At 42.8% G+C, this 7,041-nt stretch overlaps 1 long non-coding RNA gene across 1 annotated transcript; it reads right to left on the bottom strand.

The window, feature by feature from the left end:
• Positions 1 to 1,341: 1,341 nt before the first annotated feature.
• On the bottom strand, positions 1,342 to 2,644 carry LOC108499901. The gene is made up of 3 exons (XR_001875688.1): positions 2,401 to 2,644; positions 2,136 to 2,243; positions 1,342 to 1,454 (listed from the first exon to the last, which is right to left on the bottom strand). It is a non-coding gene; the product is annotated as an uncharacterized LOC108499901 (long non-coding RNA).
• Positions 2,645 to 7,041: the final 4,397 nt, after the last annotated feature.

The following is a 7,041-nucleotide window of genomic DNA, read 5'->3' as shown; positions in this document are numbered from 1 at the left end:
CATCCAGATTTAATTTTTGTTCCAGATAAAACATAACTAACCATTTTCATAAGTTATTTAGTGCCACTGATGGGATCTCTCTGCATGTGGGAGCGCGTGTGCTCATGTGTGTGTTTGGGTGTGTAACTGTAGCATTTGTATCAGAAGTGTGCTTGGCACATGGGCATGGAATAAGTCTTGAAGTAATTTTCACCACAGGAATTGGCGAATGAATTACTTCCTTTTGTCTGTGGCTAAATGTATATGCAAAACGTATTTGACAAACCGGTCTTGAAATATACCTCCTACATGGCAGCTATTCTGTCTGCCTCTTCTTCCTCCTGTCATGCAAATGGTCCCAGTATTTCCACACCTCACAACATGGGGACACATAAAGCAGAGACAACAGGGAACAAAGTCTTTAGCAATTTTCTGTTGCACCCTCTCTATCACAGCCCCCAGCTGCTCCAGCTTTCCACTTCTTTCCTTTCAAGAAAAGAGGTTAATGGTTACTCATCCTTTCTGCAAATTGATCTGTTTACTGGGACTCAGTGGCATTTTCCTGTCTTCCATGTTCATCTGAGCTACCAGATAGTCACATGGTGAATCGTCTGCACAAGGGGGTTTTACAGAGAGCTGAGCATCTGTCCCTGGACTGCACTCCCCATGAAAGGAGTTGCATTGAGACAAAAAGGAGTGGTCTCCTTGGCAGAGCTCCTGCAGAGTCCAGCCCAGGAAGGTCTGTGTTTACTAGAAATGTTTGCTCAGAAGAGATTACCACCCCAGCTCCAGGGAAGATTTTTCAAATAACCTGGGATATTGTCTCCAGACTGAACTTCTGGGGTGTTGCCCATCACCAGGTTATTGCTTCTGTTTATACATTTAATTCTTCTGGCTCCTAGCTAGTAGACAATAAAGTCTACCGTGCACTATCTTCTGCCTACAGGTTTCCATTTGCAGCATGCTCCTTTTGCTTCTAAGTACCTGGTGTCAGTATTTTGGCATGTATCCCTTCCTGAGAGGTGGGTTGGTGGAGGGGAACCAAACCACTGCTTTTTCAGATATACATTGCTCAGTTTACATGAGCCTTCATATCAGCCTCAAATTATTTATTCAGGCCTCCACTTAGATTTTCAATGCCTGATTTCTTTTTCCAGAATAACTCCAGTGCTTTAGATAATAATAAGCCCCAATGCACAGAAAAGCTCTTTCTCTTTCATACAGTTAGGATGATAGTGGACAGTTTGTTTTATTTTTGCTGCAGAGAGCTGTTAACATGAGGGATGTTCTGGCAGAGGTAAGCAGGAGGGGAATCCATCCCTTTAATTCCATGGCATTTTAGGATAAGTTTGATTTCTCAGGGGAAGAACCATCATATGCATGCTCCATAAGCATTGAGTCAATGAGAAGGCTGGAACCAGTAGAGATCTGACTCCTCCGTTACAGCCTGAAATTCTTTTCTCACAGAGGAATTTCTGTCAGACACATAAGTAAAGAATATCTGTATGAACTTTTTTTTTTTTTAATTTTTAGAGCCATTTAAGTTGTTATCATTTGGACTAGTTTCATCCCTCCAGGGTATGAACGCTGTTCTAGCATCAGACAAAGTAATAGATTGTAAGATACAAAATCTGTGCTATGTGTGTTGGCCACAAAGCTGGGGGTATAGTGTGTTCCAAGGAAACAGAACTTTCAAATTTTTTGCCACTTCTAGATAATTTGAGTAGGCTGAGTTGGGAAACTGCCTCAGCCATTAACTGATATCCAAACTCAGATGATGTGACACAGGGAGGCTGACACTTTCAGTATGTAATTTCCCATTAGTCTTTCTTTTCTGCTGTTCTTTTTTATCCTAATTTTTACTGAACTTCCCCACCCATCACAAAATGTAAACAGAGTTAAGCATCTGATTTGACCTGAGCAGCTCTGCTCTGCCTTTTCAACTCTGGACTGACCAAACCAAATCTGCAATCTTTGGCACAGGACCACAGAGGCTGTCCGGGGTCTGAGGAGCTGCAGTAACTGCCGTCAAGTGTTTGTCCGTCCTCTGCAATTTTACCCCTCCCCTTCTCATAAGGACATGTACTCTGAGATCAAAGACCCTTCAGCATTTTTATGGGAAGTCAGCTAGAGGCATGAAGGCTAATTGGGAATACCATGAAAGCTCTGGACGCTTTGTGGAGAACTGGTCATCTGCCTCTGCAAAAATGTGTCTGTCTGTGCCGATGAATCCTTCTCCCCCTCTTCAACATTTTCCAGGATCCCTGTTTAATATAGGACTGCTTTTCAACAAAACTATGATAAGGTTTCTCTGATAGCATCATTAGGCTGCAGTTTGGAAAGAGCCAAATTAGGAGAAGGGATAAGAAAGCAAATCATTGCTACAAGGCACAGCTGTGTTACTGTGTCCTCCTTGCTCACCCTCTCCATGATACTTTGCAACAGAGACTGGTGGTGCTTCTTGTCTTAGGAAGGGTAGCCCTCTGCCTTGGTAGCAGGGCACCTCGCTACTGCCACCTTTGCTCCCAAGCGTGATCGAACCACAGTCATGTCCCACAGAGGTAACAGTGGGGCTGTGGGGCTATGGGGCTTGCATCCCAGGGCTAGGAAATGATAAAGTGGGCTCCTTGAAAGGAAGGGAAAGGTAAAGCAGACCATGGCCTCTCCCAGCATGGAGTTTGGCTGCTGAACTATGACATCATCATCACTCAACTCCAGGGATGGTTTTGGTGTCTGCTTCAGGTGAACTGCAGCAGTTATAGATGGAGCCATAAATCAAGGCTGCTCCAAGAACAGCTACAGAACACTATATTCCTCCCATAATCCTCCCAGATGTCTTTCAGACCCCAGGAAACTCAATGAAAGAATTTATGACTATTACTCCTAGTTCTTTCACTATAAAGGAAAAAAATTCCTAACCCCAAACCAAACTTACATCTAAGATAGTTGGTTTTATAGGTACCACCATACGGCTGAACTGCATTTTTGCCCCACTGGTTTTGTAGCTGGGAGTGAGCAGGGGTTTTTTCCTTCTCTTTTTTTTTTTTCTTTATGAAGGTAGCAGGAATGAACTGCAGTGTAAATTGCCTTCTTGACTGCTCAGGGGACCAGCAAAAAGTTGACTGCTTCACAGAGGTCATTTTCTTGTGGAGGTAGAATAGGGCTGTAGCTAGTAAATTTGAAGATACCCTAGGGGTGGTCCTTTAAGCCAGGTAGGGACGTAATGTGGTGGATGCTCATACGTTTCACTATATTCTTACAGCTGCATAAAAATTGTAATGAAAATGCAAAACCAACCCAAATTGTGTGAAATTTTCAGAGCCTCTCTGCTGACTTCTTTGTGCATACACATCCTTGGGGAACTGCTGCCCTGGCACTGCGGTGGGGCTGCTGCTGCGGAGCAGAAAGTCGCTTTCTAGTGAAATGTGGGGGCTGGGCCCTGAAGTTTGACATGTGATAAGCAGAGGCATTGCTTGGCAACAGGTCAGAGATGACATCTGAACTAGGACACATCTTCTTCAGCTCAGAGGGATGTCAGGAGCTCATTACAGAGTGCTGAAGGGGGCTGCCTGTGGTTGCCTGTGGCTTTAAACCCTTGCTGTTCTGGTGCATCTTCCATCCACCCCTTCCCTGAGCCTCCCTCTTGTCCTCTCACTGTCCTCATGACCTTTTGTTTAGATCAGCTGTCAGCTGCCATTTTGGAAAGAAAAGCAGCTCCTAGAGCTTTTGTACTGATAACGCAGTGTGGGCTGCAATGAAGTAATTTCCTCCTGTATTTATTTTTATTTTTTGCTGCATTATTTTTAATGCTTGCTGCTTTGTTCATTCAACAACATCTACGTGGCTTTTTGAGTGCATCCTTTTAACCCTTTCTTCCCATTCTATCTCTTCATCTTTATTTTCTGCCATGTGTTTAAACAACATTGACTTAACCCACCCGCCCCCGGCGAGAGGATTCTGCAGAGCCTTTCCTCCCTGTACCAGAGTACGGCTAGGAATACATTTGGTCCTGTTCTTTGTGGAAAGCACATCCTGCTACGCAGCCCTCAGCAGCAAAAATTTAACCAGATACTTCATCCCAGTCATAATGGGTTATTTATTGGCCTCAGAGAAAGGGTTATTTTCTGGGACTCCAGATAAGGCTGGGGCCAGGAAACAGCTTGCAGTTGTCTCTGCAAATTCATTGAGTCTCTACCATAGTGTTTTGCTATTTCCTCCCTCGTTATCTTCAGAACAGAGGCTGTCAGGAAGAGGCAGACTGGTGAAGGCAGCTCAACCTCCCTGAAATGGTCTTTTCCCACATCCTCATGATCTTGCAGAAGACAGCAAGCTGGGCTCTAGCAGCCCCCGTGTCCCCTCTCTGGCAACACACGAAGAAAGTTGTCCTGTTCTCCCACTCAGCTGAGAGAGCTCTAAGAGCTTTCTAATCAGCTCACTGTCAGTCTGTTTCCTCTCATCACTTAAAATGAGCCCGTGCTAAGTTTACAGCTGCCAAAGCTTTTGCTTGGATTCAAAACACCAGAGTGTTTGAGAAGCAGGTTGTAACTGCCAGGGCAGATTTCTAAGGAAGCAGCACTTGGGGAAAGATGGGACTTTTCCTCTTGTCAAAAATAGTCTGAGTGGATGAGAAATCATCACCCTGGGTAACAAGTTTTACTTTCAATTGTTCTCTTTGAAAATTGGTTGCTTATTTTGCTGCCTGTGGTCAGATGTGTACCTTTGTAAATGAGATGACCCAAAAATCTGTGCAAATAGGTGACATTCCAGCGGGAGGTGAGCAGTGTTGGGCTTTTGGTTTTATTTGTGCATATGCAGGAGACTGCAGGTTTGTCCTGCTCATGCTTTTAGAAATCTCAGTGGTGTATCAGTGCTCAATGCACACACTTCATTGACTTGCTTCTGCTGCTCCAAACATGAGCATTGGCAGAGCTGAATGATACATCTTGGCTATGAGGAGGAAGTTTCAGCTTTTTTCCACAGGTGCGCAGGATGCTTTTGAGGAATATGAAAGCCAGGCAGAAGTCTTAGGAAAAAAATGTTGGGAACCACTTGTTTTGATGTCAGTTTGATTTTTCAGAGAGGTTGCACTTCTCTTGTTCAAAGCAGTGACAAATAGGAACTGCAACATGCAAAATCTCCAACTGCTTTTGGAAAACTTAGCTTAAGTTATTTACCACTAATGCAAGCATGTGTCCATTACATCAGCAAATTTGTCATATATGACAGACTTTTTCTAACTTAGACATGTTACTGAGCAGATACTGAACAGATACTAACTTCAACAGGAAGCTTTCTTCAACCTCCTCTTGACTCTTCACTTCATCCACACATACAATGGAGGTGTCCTGCACTGGCAAAGAGCAAGGGCAAGCACCATGTTGGTGCAGCCCTTTGGAAAACCTTTGCCAGGAGCTTTTGCCTGGAGTGGATGAGCGGGGGATGGCAGACAGTGACCTTTCTCATGCATTTAAGAAGTTGTAGGTAGCTGAGCCTGGACCTGTCTGAAGGACAAAGTGGAGTCAAATATGATCTACACTTCTAAAAAGTTAAAAATGCTGCATCCATCCAACATTGGATGTACAAGTCATGGTACCTGACTTGTACTGCAGTTTCTTACGTACCCTTCATGTGGGAAGGAGACAACATGCAGAAGGAGGGTGAAGTACACCAGAGGGACCCTCGAGGATGTGCAATACAAGTGTGGTGAAGTCATGGTGGCACAGGGTTGGGATTGGGAACAGAGTGATGTGGGATAAGGTCTCCTGGGTGTAGACTGCATGAGCTGAATGGGGAAGGAGGGCAGGACCTTGGTCACAAGTTCGTGGGTAGATGGGAATGTCACATTTACATGTTTTGGAGACAGGATTTCTCTTCCAGTCTTGCTGGGAGTTGTGCACCCTCTAAACTGAACCCAACCGCTTAAGACAAGCTTTTAGGGAAGAGTTGGGATTTAGACTCCTAAATTTAGAGTCCTAAGTGCCCCAAAAATGGTAACTGTACAGATCATACAGTAAAGCATGGAAATGGGGAGAGGGGCCCCTTGTACTGCCCACTTTCAACATTTGTTAGGAGAGATGTGCTCTTGAGAAAAGAGCTTGTTGTGGGCAATGACATTATTTCCAACACATTCTGTTCATACCATATTCGTGGGGAAAAAAATTCCTTTCTGCTGGTATGTCATCGACATTTAGCATTAGTTATTGAGTGTATTTGATCTTCTATGTTCTGAATTTCATGAAAATCAAAACAGATATATTAACTTTCTTGAAATTGTCGGACAGTTTCAAACACAGAACTTGCACTCTATATGTAATATATAATTGTAAACCTGGGGTTTACACAAGAAAATTCTGCATCTGAAAATACACCCTGTCATAAATCTGTTTGGTTTTTATGGCACTTTCCTTTTGCCCTACTTTAGATGTCTGAAAAATATAATATCTACAGTAACATGTATTTTAAAGTAATGATACCAACATTAATAGGACAAATTATGATGCAATATTTAGACTTCATTAGTTTCTTTAAAGTATTTCTTTCACATTACAAAATTTCATTTAGGAAAACTGGTTCTTTTTTTTGATGTGGGTTAATTCCCCTCCACCTCTGGTTACTGGGTTTACCATGTGAAAAGAAACAACTCTTCTTTCTATCACCAAGCTACCTACAGGATCAGCAAATTGGTTTAATTTCTTCTGGTGCTAGAAATACAGAAGCTTTAATCATGAATCAGATACACACCCTCTAAAATATGTTAATTCATCAAAGTAAAGGCCCCATTAGCTCTTAAAGAGAAGCCTTATTATACATGCTATATAATACCTGATATTTATATTATATAGTTTGGTTTCAGTTATACAGTTTGATGTGTATATACATGTGTTTGATGTGTGTATATGCATATACGTTGGTTTCAATCCAGGTGTAATGCTGACCTACAGAAGGCTGGGTTGGGCCACCTGATGTTCTCTGTTAGCCTTCTCTAGAAGTGTGGAGTAGTAACAGGGATGCTCTGCTTATAACAATTCTTTTCAGATTTTATATTTTTTCAGTCTTGGTAAT

The sequence above is a fragment of the Lepidothrix coronata genome, unplaced genomic scaffold, assembly GCF_001604755.1.
Source record: "Lepidothrix coronata isolate B3197 unplaced genomic scaffold, Lepidothrix_coronata-1.0 Scaffold80, whole genome shotgun sequence".
NCBI classification, from domain to species: Eukaryota; Metazoa; Chordata; class Aves; order Passeriformes; family Pipridae; genus Lepidothrix; species Lepidothrix coronata.
This window is presented reverse-complemented; position numbering and strand designations above follow the sequence as displayed.